The sequence below is a fragment of the Hoplias malabaricus genome, chromosome 13 (genome assembly GCF_029633855.1).
Source record: "Hoplias malabaricus isolate fHopMal1 chromosome 13, fHopMal1.hap1, whole genome shotgun sequence".
NCBI lineage: Eukaryota > Metazoa > Chordata > Actinopteri > Characiformes > Erythrinidae > Hoplias > Hoplias malabaricus.
In genome coordinates, this window is record NC_089812.1 from 39404531 (window position 1) to 39424444 (window position 19914).

General features: G+C 38.0%; 1 long non-coding RNA gene across 2 annotated transcripts; it reads left to right on the forward strand.

The window, feature by feature from the left end:
• The first annotated feature begins 8861 nt into the window (after positions 1–8861).
• On the forward strand, positions 8862–10753 carry LOC136664503 (uncharacterized). 2 transcript variants are annotated; one of them, XR_010795149.1, is made up of 4 exons: positions 8862–8985; positions 9711–9811; positions 9941–10125; positions 10625–10753. It is a non-coding gene; the product is annotated as an uncharacterized lncRNA (long non-coding RNA). The 2 variants fall into 2 exon arrangements; XR_010795150.1 differs by having other exon boundaries at positions 9956–10125.
• Positions 10754–19914: the final 9161 nt, after the last annotated feature.

A 19914-nucleotide genomic window follows, 5' to 3' on the forward strand; every position in this document is an offset into this window, starting at 1 on the left:
GCGGGCTGCGGGCTCTCTCTGAGGTTTTCTTGTGAGCTTTGCGATCTCTCTGTGTGTTTTGTGCGTGCTGCGCCATCTCTCTGATGTTTTTTTTTTTTGTGAGCTTTGTGATCTCTCTGTGTGTTTTGTGCATGCTGCGCGATCTCTCTGAGGTTTTTTTTATGAGCTTTGCAATCTCTCTGAGTGTTTTTTGCGTGCTGCTCGATCTCTCTGAGGCTTTTCTTGCGAGCTTTGTGATCTCTCTGAGTGTTTTGTGGGTGCTGCGCGATCTGTCTGAGGTTTTTTTGTGAGCTTTGCGATCTCTGTGTTTTTTTGCGAGCTTTGCTATCTCTCTGTGTGTTTTGTGCGTGCTGCGCGATCTCTCTGAGGTTTTTTTGCGAGCTTTGCGATCTCTCTGTGTGTTTTGTGCAAACTGTGCGCTCTCTCTGAGGTTTTTTTTGCTTTGCGATCTCTCTGAGTATCTTGTGCGTGCTGTGCGATCTGTCTGAGGTTTTTTTTGCGAGCTTTGCGGTCTCTCTGAGTATTTTGTGCAAACTGCGCTCTCTCTCTGTGTGTTTTGTGCGTGCTGCGCGCTCTCGCTGAGGGTTTTGTGCGTGCTGCACCCTCTTGCTGAGTGTTTTGTACGTCCTGCGGGCTCTCGCTGAGGTTTTTCTTTGCACTGTAAAATGTGATAAGTTGATCTTACTTAAAGGAATTTAGGAATCCGGTTGCCTTGAAATAGTTAAGTAAATATAACTATTATTTTGAAGTTATGTTAACTTAATGTCTATCATTTAAGTGTACTTAAAACGCAACTGTATTTACTTAATTGATATGAGTTGTTCTGACATTAAGTAGTACATAGATGTAAGTTGCCATTTTTAAGTACTGCCAACTTATGTTACCCAAGTTAACATAATTCCACAAGAGTCCTGTTTACTTAATAGAATTTAGGAAACCGATTGCCTTAGAAAAATAAAGTAAGCACAACAAAGAATTATTATTCAGTAGTACTTCTGGTTTATTTTAATCAAATTCCATTACATCACAGAGCACATCAGCCTATCTAAATACATAAAGTTACCCAAAAATAAAATTAATTCCACATTTAAGTCAATTAAAAATATTTTTTAAAAGAAAACCTCCAGTAATCTTTATTCTTGAATGACTCAAATGGCACAGTCTGTGTAATAAACAAAAATGTACAATAATGTTTAATGCACTTAACCAAGCTAAAGTTTTGCACAATAAATTTAAGTGCTTTGACACATTATGAACAACACAAGAACATTTTGCAAGTGCAAACCATATAAATGAGAGCCTAACATCAATAAGAGGGTAAAGCTGGGTCCATCGAAACTTAGAAATCCCTTAAATTATTTTGGGCTCAGATTGCCTACTCCCAGGTTTAGCAAGTCAAATGTGTTCTCCAGTCTTTTGGGATAGTCCAAATGAAGGTTTTATAGTAGTTCAAATGTCAGGCAAATAGCTTGAGCATGGTTTTCAATGTTCTCCATAACGTTACCTTCCAGTATGATATTAATGCTAGATGGCTCAAAGTGTATGGCATTTGGACCTGGTTGCTGGCTGTCTTCAGGTATAACAGTCAATAACCCATCAGGAACCTGAATGAAATCTGTGATGGTATCTGAATCCTGCAGACAAAAGGTAAATATAATGAAAAAATATATTATTGCAAAACCTTCATGTCTTCACTAAGTAAATTTTAATTATACAATTTGATGTAATACTTACAAAACAGACCTTGAAGTACTCACTGCCTAATCTCCAAGATAAACCTGGAAGACAACGAAGGACAGCAGTCCACATTGCTGTAATATCCTGGATCTACAAGTTAAGAAAAAACAAACCAAAATATCTAAAAATAAACATGAGACAAATGTGTGATAAATTATAAGTTAAAACACATAGGTGTCTGTGTTCTATAATATATGTTACCATCCCATTAAAACAGGATTCATCTGCTAAAAAAAATATTATTGGGTGTTTGTGCTGTTTTGTTTAACTTGTCTGTCTTTGGGCTCCATGGTTTTAGAAAGAACCATTAAAAATGAAAGAAACATTACACAGCACAAAAATAACTGATTTGTCTTTAATAGTTTTCGGGAAATAGTGCAGCTCCATGGCAAATAAATGTTGGTTCTCATGTTTGGAATTAGTTGATGATGACAAGTCTACAGGAAAACTAACCAACCTTAAAGGAACACTAGCTAAGATCAGTGGAGCATCACAATGATTTTTAAGCTGTAATTAAGCTAAAAAATTAAGGTAAAAAATATTATCTAGTGTTCCATTAAGGAGGTGACTGGATCACTCTTATAAAAGTAACATTCCAAATTGTAATAAAAAGATTCCTTACCTTAATTTCAACTTGGGCAACAATGTCTGCAAGTGTACTGCCAATAATTCCTTTCCTGGATTTAAAGATCTCAAGGAATCGTGGGGTGTGACTGTCCAAGGCCTCAAAAAAGTCTTGTTCAAGATCTTTACTTGCCACCCTTGTGAACTCAGCAAAAACCTTTAGGAAAAACACAGCACACATAGAGCCATAATTCGATTTGTACCACATTAACAGATTACACAAATTAAAATACATTTACTCTTGTAGAAGTAATATGTTCATGTTAATACGATTGTATGTTTTATTTTACATAAATTACATATTTGTTACCATACCTGCTGCTTTCTGAAAAGGGCTGGCCAGCGCTCCAACATGCGTTTCACTGGTGGCTGTAACCACCATGTTTCTGTATCTGTAATGTCTAAGCAGTTGCCCTTTCTTTCATACACAAATTTGCAAAATTTACATGCCCACTGCATCTGATTTAGTTGTGTTCAAGCTGCAAAAAAGAAGAACCTTTTTTAAAAATGGATTCAAACATTGTAGATATAGTGCTCACACAAGGTAAAGTGTGTTTCATAAAATGTCAGCCCTGTGCTTACAAAAAAAAGGCTAACCCGTGTCTTCTATATTATTTATAAAACGTGCTCTGTTAACGTCGACTTGGTATGTGTTGTAAATAATTGTTTTATCCATGTTATACGGAGCGCTGTTGGAGTATTTTTCCGGTGAACACATTCACACAAGACTTGAAGTTATGTAAGACACTTCAGACAAAAGGTTAACCCCAACAAAGTTATGCCTTAACCAGCTTTGCATTTGCCGTTACAAATATGGAGCTTTGCCTGGGTCACGGTTTTTTTAAAAAAAAGTAACCTCTGCCGCTTTTGACTCACCATTGAGTTATGCTATGGCTTCAACAGAAATTTTGTGAGTGCTGCGCGCTCTCTCTGAGTGTTTTGTGCGTGCTGCGCGCTCTCTCTGTGTGTTTTGTGCAAACTGCGCGCTCTCGCTGAATGTTTTGTGCGCGCTGCGCGCTCTCTCAGGTTTTTTTTTTTTTTTTTTTTGCGAGCTTTGCGCATCCCTCTGAGTGTTTTGTGCAAACTGCGCGCTCTCTATGAGTGTTTTGTGCGAACTGCGCGCTCTCTCTGAGTTTTTTTTTGCGAGCTTTGCGCTCTCTCTGTGTGTTTTGTGCAAACTGCGCGCTCTCGCTGAGGGTTTTGTGCGTGCTGCGCGCTTTCGCTGAGTGTTTTGTGCAATCTGCGCGCTCTCTGAGTGTTTTGTGCAAACTGCGCGCTCTCTCTGAGTGTTTTGTGCATGCTGCCCGCTCTCTCTGAGTGATTTGTGCGAGCTTGTACTTTCCACTTCGGACGTCAGTCGCATGCTGAGCAGAGTGAATGCATGGAAGGTAGCTGGCCCTGATGGTGTACCTGGCCGGGTGCTAAGAGCTTGTGATGTGGAACTTGCGGGTGTCTTCACTCACATCTTTAATGTTTCGCTTGCCCAGGTAGCTGTACCATCTATCTTTAAGTCAGCCATCGTTGTGCTTGTGCCTCACTCACCCCAATAATTTCCAAGTGCTTTAAAAGACTAGTTCTTTCTCACTTGAAATCCTGCCTGCCTGCTACGCTGGACCCACACCAGTTTGCTTATCGTAGCAACAGATCCACCGAGGACGCTATCTCAACAGCACTACACACTGCACTAACCCACCTCGCTTGGAGGCATAAGGAAGCATAAAGTAATCTAAATCTCCCTGGTAGGCGGCTGCGTTGACCTTGGACCTCAGAAAATACAGTGGACCCACACCATCAGATGACATGGGACCCCAAACTGCCACTGACTGTGGAAACTTTGCAGGGTACCTCGAGCAACGTGGATTCTGTGCCTCTCCTCTCTTCCTCCAGATTCTGGGACCTTGATTTCCATAGGAAATGGTCCTTGGTCTCCCAGGACCAAGATGGCATCGCGATCACACTGCGAGGCTCAGCGTCTTACCGGTTTTAGTGATGTTATACTTCTGTACTTAGCTATCTCCAGTTTTCTTGCGCAAATAACTCTTGCGAACTACAGTTACGACAGACAGACACTTTTGGAAATTAACATTCACCGCACAAACACCGGATTCAGCATCGGTTTGACTTTAACCAGCTTCAAAACAACACCCCTCCCCCATCTTGGACTGTCCGATTATCTTTCTTTGTTCCTGCTTCCCAAATACACTGCAGTCATGCATAGGATTAAGCCTTCAACCAGAACTGTAAAGATCTGGATGGATGGGGCTGACTCCTTCCTTCAGCAACAGTTCCAGCACACCGACTGGAGTGAGTATGCTGCCCGAGCCACCACAGTCTCACACATCCACTTGGACACCTACACTAACTCTGTCCTGAAACAAATCAACAAGCGCTCAGGGTACAAGAGTCCTCTGTACCGCCCACTGGGGTTGCTGGCAATATGAAGAGACTAATAGCTATAGCCAAGCACTGCTACAAACGCCGGATTGAGGAGCACTTTACCTCCTCTGACCCTCGGCGTATGTGGCAGGGAATACACGCCCTGACTGACTATAAACCAACTAGCTTTGTTCCATCTACCAACAGTGCTTCAGTCCCTGATGAGCTGAACAACTTCTACGCTCGTTTCGACCAGATGATATTGATATCTTCAATAAATCTTCCACCGACGACAACCCACTTGTACTTTCCACTTCGGATGTCAGTCGCATGCTGAGCAGAGTGAATGCACGGAAGGCAGCTGGCCCTGATGGTGTACCTGGCCGTGTGCTAAGAGCTTGTGCTGTGGAACTTGCGGGTGTCTTCGCTCACATCTTTAATGTTTCGCTTGCCCAGGCAGCTGTACCATCTATCTTTAAGTCAGCCATCATTGTGCCTGTGCCTAGGCATTCTACTGCTTCAGACTTTAATGACTTTCGACCTGTAGCACTCACCCCAATAATTTCCAAGTGCTTTAAAAGACTAGTTCTTTCTCACTTGAAATCCTGCCTGCCTGCTACGCTGGACCCACACCAGTTTGCTTATCGTAGCAACAGATCCACCGAGGACGCTATCTCAACAGCACTACACACGGCACTAACCCAACTGGACTGTCAAAACTCATAGGTGAGTATGCTGTTCATCGATTTTAGTTCTGCATTCAACACAGTGATTCCGTCTATGCTGATATCCAAACTCAACCATCTGGGTATCAGCACATCACTCTGCCACTGGATTTTAGACTTCCTGTCTAACAGACCCCAATCTGTTAGATTAGGCAACCTTCATTCATCAACCATCACCTTGAACACTGGCGTTCCACAAGGTTGTGTTCTTAGCCCGATTCTGTACTCTCTCTTCACCCATGACTGTGTACCTGCCTATGGTTCAAACACCATAGTCAAATTCGCAGATGACACCATGGTGATAGGCTTGATTACAGACAATAATGAAACGCCCTACCGGGATGAAGTACAGCATCTGTCCTTGTGGTGCCAAAACAATAACCTAGTACTAAACATGCTCAAAACAAAGGCGATCATCATGGACTTCAGACGGACTAGGAATCAAGCTCACGCCCCCATTTACATCAACGGAACTGCAGTGGATCAGGTGTCCAGTTTCAAGTTCCTTCGAGGACATCTACCATAAACGCTGCCTGGGCAGGGCACGAAAATCACTATAATATCACTACTGCACTTTATGTAAATAATGTAATATATTGCACTTCTGGTTAGATGCTAACTACATTTCATTGGCCCTGTACTTGTACTCTGCACAATGACAATAAAGTCGAATCTAATCTAATCTAATTTACTTTAATCAGGGAACATAACTTTGGACCACTCAGGAGCAGTCCAGTCCTTTTTCCTGACGCTGTCTCTTGTTCAAGAGTGGCTTGGCATAAGGAACATGACAGCTGAAACCCATGTCTTGCATACATTCAAATTTTATGACCAGCACCTGTATGTGCTTGTATAATTTTAAACTACTGATTCTTAACATTGAAGTTGCCCAGAAGCTCTATTGCAACTCTTCGCTTCCACATTAAATTACCTGACGCTGGATTATAACTTACTTCTGAACGTCATCGTTCCATTATCTTGGGCATGATTTTAATGTGTGAGCAATCTTTTTGTGCTGACTATATGCAGGTGTATTGTTTAACATTCGGATTCTGACTGGTGTTCGCTCAGAAGCTTTTACATTTTTCGCTTCCACCTTAAGTAATGCAGCAGTAACGTTAGGTAACTTGAAAATTTGAAAGTAAGGCGTTCGGACAAGAGTTTCAGAAGGGCAGGCTGGCTCACTGTGGTTACGTGTTTGTCGGTTTACTGGCATTATAAATATATCAAAGATAGTTGGAAACTTTGTGAAAGGACGTTTGTGTTGCCTTATCAAAGTAGCCAACACTTTAAAATGTTAATGTCTATGGATGTTGGGCATGTTAAAAGTATTAAAAACATTACAAAACACTTCAACGAATGATAAATATATACGCCATCCCAATCCCAATATATTTGCCTGTAATGGAATGTAATGGAATATATTGGAATCGAGACGTTCCGGGAGCCACCTGGTGGATTGATGCAGAATTGCGGGTAAAAGGCCCAAACTTTGAGGATTTTTAGCTCCCATCACGTGTGCCCAGGACCCGACCCCGGGCTCTGCAAAAAAAATCGTCTAGGGTGCGCCGCGCGCTAGGCCGATAAGGTCCACCAAGCAGCGTATCATATATGTGGATTGGGATGGTGTGGTACTACGAAGAGGTAAGCAACTGCTATTTTCTCGACTAAATGGCCTTTCGGACCTAAGACCCCACCACCACCTGTTAGGTCTAAATGGAATTGTGGACACATACTCCCATTTGTGGCCAGATGGTAGTATGTCAGTGTAGTTTTTATTTATTTTTTATTAAGTTAATGCAACATATGATTGGTCATTTGAAAATGGTACTCAGGCAGCTAGTACTTAACCTTTTCCATGTTACATATTTCAGATTATTCCAATTTTGGACATTTCAATTCCAACATTACTGATTATACACAGAGTCTTGTACAAAAAAGAAGGCATGGGTTTGAAAACGTTCAACGTACACATGTATCATTGTCACAAGCATTTTAAAATGTGCACTGTGTACACATTTGAATTTGATATGTATTTTTGAAATTGTGATGGAGAAAATAAGGACAAGTATTAAGAATTGAAATCTAACAGAGCATTTGGAATCAGAAAGTAGTTTATTTAACCTTAAGGTGGTCAACATACAATAGCAGAGAGTACTATGTGAATGTGGACAAAGGAGATGTTTTCACAGAGATATTTATATAGGTAGTTTATACGTCATAACCATAAGATAATCACTCGATGTTTCTGCAAGCTTAGTTTCCTTAGAGACATCTCAGTTTGATATACAAGATGTGGTTTGTTCTAATAAAGCATTGACCTCGAGCTGACCTGACATACACTTAGTTTTTGAGCTCTGTTGACGATTAGAAATGAATATACTGACAAACAAGCAGACAAGTTCTTTCAACAGAGACATATAAAAATTACCATTACAGAAATATCTGAGTTTGGATATCCCTATCTTACTAAGAAAAGTCGACAAGAAATGTTGTAGAGCAAATCAAAAGCTGTTCAGCAACATATAGCAAGTTTTGGTCCCTTGTGTACAACCAAAAATACAACCGCAAAGTTGCTTCAGAATATAGTGCACCTTGTCTGCCCACTGCAACGGGCTTATCCGCGCTATATTTTACCAGCCGTAACTACGAAACCTCATGTAATTCTACACACTTAGAGCAGGCCAAGCCATTTAAAATGAAAATAACCTGTTTCCAAATTGAATTATACAAGAACAAGTATAAAAACAACAATAAAGTAATTTTCACTATTAGAATTAACTCACACATCCATTCCCCTCATTTTCCTTCAGAAAAGGGTACTTAAATATCAGAGCTTTACACACTTGCACATACTCATTTGTACACTCTAAAAAGTGTATTTGGGCAGTAGTTCCTATTATAGACTTATTTACATTAACCTCAATTAATTCTTTTGCCTTAGTTCCTACAACTTACTTTCATGAGTTCAATTAACTTAAAAGTCACACATTTTATCTCAAAATAACTTTTTACTTTGAGACTACGTGAAACAATTAAGTTTAAAGCAGCTTTACGTCTGACGTCATTACGTAAGCTTTGCGCGAGGCAGATCTCTGGTACCGACAACAGGTGCGCCCCGCTTTTTCTTCCGAACATCGACGGTCGACGTGACTCGGATAAAACAGTAAGTATGCTACCCACCATAACCAAACATTTAATAAACCTTAAAAAAAAAAACAGACTGCACTGTAAAAAATCTAACTTCAAATTTAGTTGATTATACATTGAAATAGTGAGTTGGGAATAGAACTCAATTGTGTGATAGTTCATCTAACACGAAATGTATTGTTCTGATCAACCTGTAGGCACAACATAAAAAATGTGTTGAGAAGATTTGTTTGGAAAAGTTGCTGATTAAGATAAACCTGCGCATGCTCTGTTCTAGTCATGCGCATGCTCAGTGGGAGGTTCGGGAATACGCGCGAAGGACGGTTGATTCCTCTTTGTTGTGGCTCGAAGTTTGGAGAAATTCAAGATTGAGGTAAATAACTAGTGATAGTTCACAAAGCATTTTAAAGTTACGTTTCTAGTTTTAACACTATCTTAAAGCCGTGAATATGTGAGGGAAGTTGCCGTGGCATTGTTATATTAGCTAACTTTGCCAACTCGACTGAGCCATGGAAAGTTTGAATATGAGCCGTTTGTTTCATTTAATCAAATGCCCAACGTAACAGACTCAAGCAGGCTGTAACAAGCCTGAGCGCTTTCTTTATGTTCTATTTTGAAAATGTTATGTATCTTGTTGGCTGGCTTTTTTCCATTCCACCTTAAATACCGGAATAGGTAACGCTATATTGAGCCTCCTCGGTGTTTGTTGAGCTGTTTAAGGTAGAACGGAAAATTCAGGATGCTGACTACAACAACGCTCCTTTAGTCTGATATCATTTATATGAAAGCAGCAGGGTGTTATTACAAGATTAAGCCGTCAAAGATACAAAAATATCCGTATTGTCTGAATCAGACCTACTATTTGTTTTTTGTTTTGCTTTTGAGAAGTTCGTAGGTGTCTAACAGCACTAGCACTATACCTAACATCGTCTGTTTCTCAAAACATTTAGCTAAATGTAATATATGTGTGTGTGTGTGTAAATAAATTACAAAAACATTAAATAACGTTACATAGAGTTTGTGGTTCTGTAATTGCATTTACAAACTATAATTGTGTACAATGACAATACTAACACTAATATTGTTTTCATTTTCAAGGAAAAAAGGGATACATTAGATGAAGTGCAAAATCTGCTCTTTCACAAGCCAAGACACAGACGTTGGGTTGAAGCACCACAGAGTACGCCATGGATTTCATGGTACACGCTGGCCCTGTTTTCACTCCAATTGTGTGTGTTCCTTGATATGTCGTTTTTCAAAATGTCACAGTAAATTATCTACATGTCACCAAAGTTCTACCTTCAAATGTGATCTTTGTGATTATAAAGATGTTTGCGATATAGCCCTGCAGGGCTGAGTGAGGATTCCTTGGAAGAAGAGAGAAAGGCAATGAGGGCTGAGATAGATAAAAAGGGTCCAAACATTTTCTTTACGGTGGAAGGAGGTTGTTGAGCAGGAACCTCTGGTTGGTCTGGTTCGAGAATGATGGCCAGCACTGTTCTTGGAGAGTCAGGTGAGTAGTGTTTGTTTGCTGTACTTGTGACTCTGGCCCATTTCAGCATATTTTTCTTTTTATAGTTTTTGTAGGATTGTTTCACACTGCAAAACCTAGTGTGAACCAATCTAGTTTACTTGTCTAAAATGATACTTAACTTTTTTTCCCCAGAACAGTTCCAAAACTGTTATAATGCGAAGTCATCAGCTGTTTGGATTATTTACTTATTTTTTTAGTTATTTACTTATTAACCAAGAAGCGTACAGCATTGTCCAACCACAGTAATGTTATTTAAAGGCAACAAGTTTTATCGCGCACAACATTTGTCACGAAAGCGTCCCAAAAGAGCAATTTTCCTGTGGGCTATTTTTTTGGCCTTGGGATGACGGGATGGTTTTTGTCTGGATCCCTGCATAACTGTTATCAACTGAATCAGTGTTTGTCTAGAAATGTTCAGGCTCTGTACGTAATGACTGATAATCTGTATTCTCTATTGTTTACTCCTCTCTCTCTCTAGATATGCAGTGAGTTTCGTAGAATAACTGCCATCAACCTGAAGAGTCAGTTTCATGATGCACTGGACACATGTGCCAAAACTCCTTAAACTGTACAGGAGTAGAAGGGCAGCCTTTGGAGGAGATGGGATGCATCTGTAGTATGTTTAATGCACAAGTTTTTGTGAAAAACTAAGTTTGTGAGGTTTTCACAATAAAATTTTAAAATATTCCATTTGTGCAATGTAGATTTATTATTTTAACCAAGTTGAATTTCTGAGTAGCGTAAAGGTATTTGACTCCTATTTGCAAAACTAAAATAACATGCTAAAAAACACTTTTAAAATTATTTAAATGTAAGCTGTATTTTAAGTACACTGTAAAAAGAAAACAGTTGATCCAACTTAATTGAATTGCTTCAATTGGTAACAAGTAATTCAATTAAGTTTATCCAACTTAATTGTTTAAGTTTAACCTTAAAAAAATAAATTGAAAAAACTTAATTGAATTACTTGTTACCAATTGAAGCAATTTTCTTTTTACACTGTATAGTGTGAGTGATAATGTAATGCTCAGTGTCACTTCGTCAGCAGTCATGGGGGTCCAGGTGTATGGAATGGCGTTGGTCTCTTATAGAACAGCGTTGGGCTCTAAACGTGTGAACACATGCTCGTTAACACGTTATTAAAAATTTGCGTGTTGACACGTAAAATTTTGTCGTGATAACGTGACCAAAATTGACACGTTTACACGCTTCTTAAGGTTTTCGCCAATGGGAGGCCTCAAATCCGGGCGTACTTACATATTCATGATAGGATTTACATCACACCCTGTAGCTGACACGAAACATAAATCCTTTGTGAACGTAGTCCCTACGTTTCATCTGAATTATTCATAACATAGTGAGCTAAGCACTGACCTGTGGCTACGTTGAGCCCTACATGAGCAGTGTGAAGACAGCAATACTAGTAAGCTGTTTATGTTTCACAATAAAAAAAAACTGTTGTTTAGTACCTTAAAATTTGTAAACATGCATATTATTATATAACTTCATTCATAACATGCTCTAAAGCTTTTCATAATTTTATAAGAAACAAACATCACTATTCACTCACACTGTGTGTGACACATACTGAGGCGTAATTCATTCACATTGATAAATTATGTGCATTCTTTTAATAGCATACTGCTAAACAATACAGTGTCAATACAAACCCATAGTGAAATTAACTTTCCAGATCCTCCTCTTTCTGTAAACATGTATACTATGTGTAAAGATACATTAATTTACTCATGTGTTATTTAATTATGTGTATGTACTTATATATGTTAAGAGAGGATAAATCTCCTTCAAAATTAAATTGAACAAAAAAATCTGAATTAAAAAAGGGCTTTTTTCAGCAGTAAATTCAGTGGTGGTTGAAGTGAGGGGTATATATATATATGTGTGTGTGCGCTTTTAAACGTATTTATGTTTATATAAATATTATGTTTGTATAATGTTTATACAAAATCTCATAAACATTGTTCAGAACATTAAACACTGGAATTGTTTCCGTTATTTGGTAAGTTAAGGCTTTATGTTGTTTCAGCAATAACGCCATACACCAGTAGGTGGCAGTAAAGCATCATGATTCACGAAATACACAAACTTAACGTGTTAACACGAAATTATACGCTGCGTGTTAACACGGAGAATCCAACACGTTTAGAGCATAATTTAAAACAAATGAAAGAAAAAAAAACAGGAATTCAAGTTTATAAAATGTATTGGACTAAAAACAATAAGCTCGTAGCCTACTTAGTGTATACTCAAATACCTACATGCAACATTGAGCCATGCTTTGGTACTGCGTTCTTATAATGTTTTTTGTGAATTGACTACACTCGGCTCAGAGTCACAGTCAGAAAACAGCGTTGGCCCACAGCAGGCTCAGTGTCACTTTTCTGAGTGTTCTTCGTCAGTAGTCATGGGGGTCCAGGTGTATGGAATGTCGTTGGTCTCTAAACGTGTTGGATTTGACCATGTTTTTTTTTTTATGAGATTTGTGTAAAACATTATACATATATAAATACGTTTTAAAGCACGCACACACACACGCACACACACACACATATATATATATATATATATATATATAAACCCCTCACTTCAACCACCACTGAACTGCTGAAAAAACCCTTTTTTAATTTAGAATTTTTTGTTCAATTTCATTTTGAAGGAGATTTATCCTCTCTTAATTTATATATAGAAGTAGATACACATAATTAAATAAAACATAAGTAATTTAATGTATCTTTTAACATATACATGTTTACAGAAAGAGGAGGATCTGGAAAGTTAATTTCACCATGGGTTTGTATTGACACTGTATTGTTTAGCAGTATGCTATTAAAAGAATGCACATAATTTATCAATGTCAAATCTCAGTATGTGTCACACACATAGTGTGAGAGAATAGTGATGTTTGTTTGATATACAATTATGAAAAGCTTTAGAGCATGTTATGAATGAAGTTATATAATAATATGCATGTTTACAAATTTTAAGGTACTAAACACCAGAGGTTTTTTATTGTGAAAAATTAACTTCCAGTTGCTATGGGGATCAGCTTACTAATATTGCTGTCTTCACACTGCTCACGTAGGGCTCAACGTAGCCATAGGTCAGTGCTTCGCTCACTATGTTATGAATAATTCAGATGAAACGTAGGGACTATGTTCACAAAGGATTTATGTTTCGTGTCAGCTACAGTGTGTGATGTAAATCCTATCATGAATATGTAAGGATTAGTTAAATGCTGTTTTAACTACAGTAACTGAAAAATATCACTGGTGAACAAGACAAAATACATATTCAATTATAACTGATATCACAACAAAAATATAGAATTAGAAACCGTACATAAAAACCCAACCAAAGTGTAGTGTAGCGAAACTGGTGGACTCTCTCTTTGTCTGTGTGTGGATGGATATAATCTCGGTGTGGGGACTAAAACTTGTTTACAGACTCACATTTTTAGTTATACAAATACACGCATTTTTGTGTGTGTACGATTGTTTACATGTGTAAGGAAGAGACGTTATAAAAAAATAACTAAATACTCTATAAAGGACTTAAATCCAGGATAATAAGTCTGAATTAATGAAGACATGGCCCCTGTGCATAACTCGTGCGGGAGCTGGCAACGCCAGCCATGGAGCTTTCCCATTGAAGCCAGTTTGCTACGGTCTCTTTTAAATATCATTTGATTAGAATACAACATTTTACATGTGCTTAATGAATATATTTTTTGTTAAATATTGGTTTTAATCATAACATAAATGTGTCGCTTTGTCAGTTACCAAAGTTACATCAGCCAGTAATGTTAAGCTACAACCCGGTCTCACACCTACTCGTGATATAGTAGTCTGCAATTCGTGACATATCGCATATTTTCAGCATGAATTGCAGTCTCCTATATATGTGACTATACCACGAGTAGGTGTGAGACCGGGTTGTAAGCTATCACTACCTCAGGATGTAAAGGTCTTCCATGTGTCTTAGCAAATTGCAAATAATTTAAATAAATGTTTTACAGTTACTGAAAGACATCTACGAAGAAATGTACTGCTTAAATTTTAATTGTTATTTTATTTTTTTTTATTTTTTTACAGAATATTTGTATGTTAGCATCTGCTAATGTTAGCTAGCATCCAGTTAAAAGTTCTCCTGTTCCACCTTAAACAGAGTGACAGTTATTTTCTGATGAAACAAGAACAAAAAGTAACTGCTTCAGCATTTAAAAAAGAACAGAAAACTCCAGTATTGTGCTTGTAAATAGGGATTAACATTTAGTGCTAGTTTTGCTATGCTGTGTGTGTTTTGAAAATAACATTGTGTTTGGTATTTAATATGCAGACTTTTAACTTTGGGAATTGTGTCAGTATAACAATTAATTTATGTTTTGTATTCTTTATTCCAGATTGCAAACATATGTTCCTGCACTTTTTTAGACTTCTGTTTTTTTTTTAAACTTCCTGCTATATATATTGTGTTGAAAAAAAAGCGTATTTGACAATACAAGAAATTGTATAAAACTTTATCTAGACAGTATAATAATTACATTAAGCAAGACCATACATATTTTTGCACAAATCACTAATATAAGCCTTTTAAAATTCTAGTCAACTGAATGGAGAAAAAACACATAGGGAAGAAATATGAGCATCTGCAATATCTTCAGACCATTCAGCTATTTATTATAATGTTTGTAACAGCTATTTAATACTAAAATTTAATTCAAATCAAATCAAATCAAATTGTATTTATATAGCGCTTTTCACAACAAAAAGTCGTCACAAAGCAGCTTTACAGAGATCAGGGTCCAAGCCTCCTATGAGCGAGCCAGGGGCAACAGTGGCAAGGGAAAACTCCCTCAGCACAAGAGGAAGAAACCTTGGAAGGAACCAAGACTCATACCTGATGCTGTGTATGGGGATAAAAGCTTGTCCCATTTAGGGGTGGGGTGGGCTTGGCTAGGTCCCAGAGGAGATTTCAGAGCACCTGTAAGTCCAAAATCGATGACCAAAGGAGATTCACGGTGAACGTAGTCTTCTAAGACCCACCCACCCTTGAAACTTCTGTCAAAACTCAAGCAAACCACGAAGCAGACTCTGGAGAGATTCCAGAAGCAAAAGACCTTATCAGCAAAATCCATAAAAACAATAATGAAAGCAAAGACTGGCAAAATGCAAATGAAATAATGTCAAATAACTGCAAAGAGTATCTTATAAAAATAAACTTGGCACAAAAAGTAAGGAAATTTGTGTTTGGTAGATAGTTTTTTTTGTTGTAACAATGCTTTTTGGCAGTTTATCTCATACCGTTGGAAAGCCTGTTAATTCCCCCTTTAAACGGTGCCACATTTGTAAGGAACATGCATTTGTGGGATGAGCAGTAGAGCTGAGAATGTGGGTTGCGCCTCTTTAAAAGGTAAATGTGGCATCATTTAACAGGCTTTCCAACTGTATAAGATTTATTGCCCAGAAGCATTGTTACAACCAGGAAATAATCTACCAAACACAAATAACACAATTTTAAGAAATTTGTTTATTGTTTTTTGTAGAAATTTTTAAACAGAATTATATTTCTTAAAAAGTTTAGCTTTTTCAAAGTTTCTGTAAATACAAGGGTGTGTTTAGTGTTGAGTGATATTTTTTTTTTAGAACTGTGGTCTAAACTACCTCCATGATAAAATTTTTATAGCAAAGTTGTATAATTAGTGTTCATTGTAAGTTGAACCAGAAAATTTGCACTGAAATATTTTTAATATGTTTACTGTATCATCTTTCAATAAGAATATAATTAATAAATATAATGTGTGTGTGTGTGTATTTATTTATTTTTTTCCACATAAGATATCAACCCAGAGGTGTCTTACACGAGGGGAAAAAAATTGTTGAACTGATGGAGGATGAATGCTGATGCAGCACCACAGACACTTGTGATAATGGGCATTGCAGCAGTGGTAATGGGCAGTCTTTGAATTTACCACAGCCTTCATGAAGCATTTTAGACAGCTGAAATTCGGTGTGGCTTTTTTGAATTTGTTCTGAAAAACGTGAGTTGGTGCTGTGGACTGTGTGACAAGAAGTTTGTGCAGTCAACTAATACGTTGTGATTAGCAGCTATCGGATTCTGGAGTTTTCAAGCCCCAAAGAGCAGAGGAGCGTGCAAGTGTTCTACTTAGCTTTTAACCCACATTATGTAATGTCCGAGCTAATAGCCAGGTTGTTAAATTTTGAAATTTGAATAATTACTTACAGTCTACTTGAGGTTGAGAAGTAAAATGTTTCTATCATTGTTTGTCAATATGACAACTTTAGAATGTGATCATATACTTTGATATATGAATCACACTATATTATAGGGTAAGTGTACTTTTAAGGCCACCAAAATCAGGTTTTCAGGTATGTTTAATAGATATTCTTCTGATTTCTATTTGATATCTCTGGGGAAAAGGCAAGGTCATTTGAAAATGTATGCATTTGTTTATGTACATGTTTAGAATATTAAATGGTGATATTTTATGAAATATGTCAGAAGTGTGGTATGGACCTTATTGACAAAATAAAAATGTTGTTGATTAAGGAGGCCTTGACTTACACAGGGGTGTGATTATTTTCGTAACTGGGATTTTCTCTCAATAGAGTTAATTGTGTTGAATATAGATTCTTCTAAACTAGGTGCACTGGGATAGACACTTGACTCCCACAATACACACTCCAGCCACTGGGGGGGGGGGTCTTACTTTTCTTGAGATCTTGAAGTGGAGCCTTTAAAGGGGAGGACCTCTGGTATTGGAGGCCAGATACCGGAGCGTCGTTTTGGATATATATAAGATGGTGGAAGTTTTGGGGCCGATTTTTCTCTAGTGCTCTGGAAACTGTTGCACCTCCAGATTACTACCTACCCTTTTGAATAATCTCTACATGCTTGGGCTGGTCGATCATGGAGTTAGCGCTTGGGTTCTTCGAGGATCTTTGGGTAAGAAGAGTGAACCCTCCCGAGTTCTCATTTCATCACAATAGCTTTCAACACCTTATTTTCATATTGTGGTACTTGCAACACATAGCCTTTAGGCTAGGGACACTAGTTACCCTTCTTTCCTTTAGACGATTTCATGGTGAAAAGGGGTTGGCTAGTGGTACGTAGCAAGTGGGGGCTTGTCCTGGGATAGATTTTGATCTAATTGTTGGCTGTGTGATTGTAACTTGATAGTTTTGTGCTCTGTTGAGATTAGCTGTTTGCTAAGGCTGTTAGCTGTTTGCTAAGGTGGGTATTGGATTGCAGAGTTGCTTGATTGTATACAGTCTAGACCTTTGGTAATTGGGTATGTTTGGTTGAGTTCTCAGGAAATCTGATTTGGTGATGTTGATTTGACTCAAAAATACCTGTTGGAAATTGTGGCCTACTTGGGGCTTCTTGAGTTGTATGTGTTCTTTCAGAAGTCCTATGAGAGGACTTGAGGTAAGGTGGCCAAAATTGTCAAGTACTTTTAGTTTTGTAGTCATACTTTGGTGGTACTTAGGGATTTTAGGCCAATAGGGGAATATAGGTTACCTCTTGGTGTTTGAATTTTAGTAGCCTTAGAGTCAGGGGTCTCTGGTCTGTCCTCATTTCGGCTGGGGGGCTTTTGGTATTTTAAAAATGTTTTCCCAAAAATGTCTCAGTTTGATCCGGAAAGTTTTATCCAAGCCCATCTGCAGACATCGGACTGGATAAAATTAAAGAAGCCTCAGTTGCTCCAGCTTGCTGAATATTATGAGATTGAGGTAGATTCAGAGTTGAATAAAATTAAGATAGTAGATCCTTGTTCAGTCCCTAGGTTTGAGTGACTCCGTCATTGAGGCAAGATTGGCTAGGGAACAAGCAGAGAGGAGTAGGCGAGAGAAGGAGAAGGATAGTTTGAGGGAGCTGGAGTTAGCTAAGATTGAGTTGGAGAAGGTTAAACTCTCGCAGATGGAGAGTCAACAACAGCGCAGACATGAGACTCGGTTTGATGTATCCAAATGTCTACATCTAATGCCAAAATTTCAGGAAGACGAGGTAGATGTGTTTTTTGATGCCTTTGAGAATATAGCCACGGAATTAGCTTGGCTGGAAAATTGTTGGACCGTTTTGGTTCAGAGTGTCCTGTAGGGGAAAGCTCGGGAGGCTTATGCAGCTTTGAATTCTGCACACTCCATGGAGTATGACACGGTACACTTTATGCAATGGCATGGCACCAAACAAACTTCCCACACCTTGAAGCAACACTGAAGAGTCATTGAAACTGGCTAATCACGAACCCCTTGTAACAACAAGGACTGAACTGCACCAGTGTCCCTGAAAATTTTAATTTTGGTTTCTGGCTCCCCAGAACCAATGGACACTGTACAGCAGGAGACAAACCCATCATACAGAGAGGGGGTTATTTCAGACTCAGGATCCACACAATTAATAGTCCTCTCTGAACCAACTACCAATGCCACAGATTTTGAAGAGTCAGTATAAGACCCACGTCTGCACTTCTGCAGAACTGGACAACCTGATTTTATATGGCCAGGTTTTCTACAATAATGGCAGATTATTTCTCCCGAGGGAGTAGAATTTACAGGTTTTTGAAGTTGAGTATGAGGTTTAGAGCCAGATGGCCCTTCCCTATGACTTTTAGTCTCTGCTGATTTAACCTCTATATTAGCCTTTCTCCAACCACTGATCTCTCTTTCACTCTCGACTCCTTATGGGTAAATTCGTAAGTATCTGCCATCATAGCAGCCTTTTTAACTTCAGTCGCCCCATGACATTAAGTAGTACATAGATGTAAGTTGCCATTTTTAAGTACTGCCAACTTATGTTACCCAAGTTAACATAATTCCACAAGAGTCCTGTTTACTTAATAGAATTTAGGAAACCGATTGCCTTAGAAAAATAAAGTAAGCACAACAAAGAATTATTATTCAGTAGTACTTTTGGTTTATTTTAATCAAATTCCATTACATCACAGAGCACATCAGCCTATCTAAATACATAAAGTTACCCAAAAATAAAATTAATTCCACATTTAAGTCAATTAAAAATATTTTTTAAAAGAAAACCTCCAGTAATCTTTATTCTTGAATGACTCAAATGGCACAGTCTGTGTAATAAACAAAAATGTACAATAATGTTTAATGCACTTAACCAAGCTAAAGTTTTGCACAATAAATTTAAGTGCTTTGACACATTATGAACAACACAAGAACATTTTGCAAGTGCAAACCATATAAATGAGAGCCTAACATCAATAAGAGGGTAAAGCTGGGTCCATCGAAACTTAGAAATCCCTTAAATTATTTTGGGCTCAGATTGCCTACTCCCAGGTTTAGCAAGTCAAATGTGTTCTCCAGTCTTTTGGGATAGTCCAAATGAAGGTTGTATAGTAGTTCAAATGTCAGGCAAATAGCTTGAGCATGGTTTTCAATGTTCTCCATAATGTTACCTTCCAGTATGATATTAATGCTAGATGGCTCAAAGTGTATGGCATTTGGACCTGGTTGCTGGCTGTCTTCAGGTATAACAGTCAATAACCCATCAGGAACCTGAATGAAATCTGTGATGGTATCTGAATCCTGCAGACAAAAGGTAAATATAATGAAAAAAATATATTATTGCAAAACCTTCATGTCTTCACTAAGTAAATTTTAATTATACAATTTGATGTAATACTTACAAAACAGACCTTGAAGTACTCACTGCCTAATCTCCAAGATAAACCTGGAAGACAACGAAGGACAGCAGTCCACATTG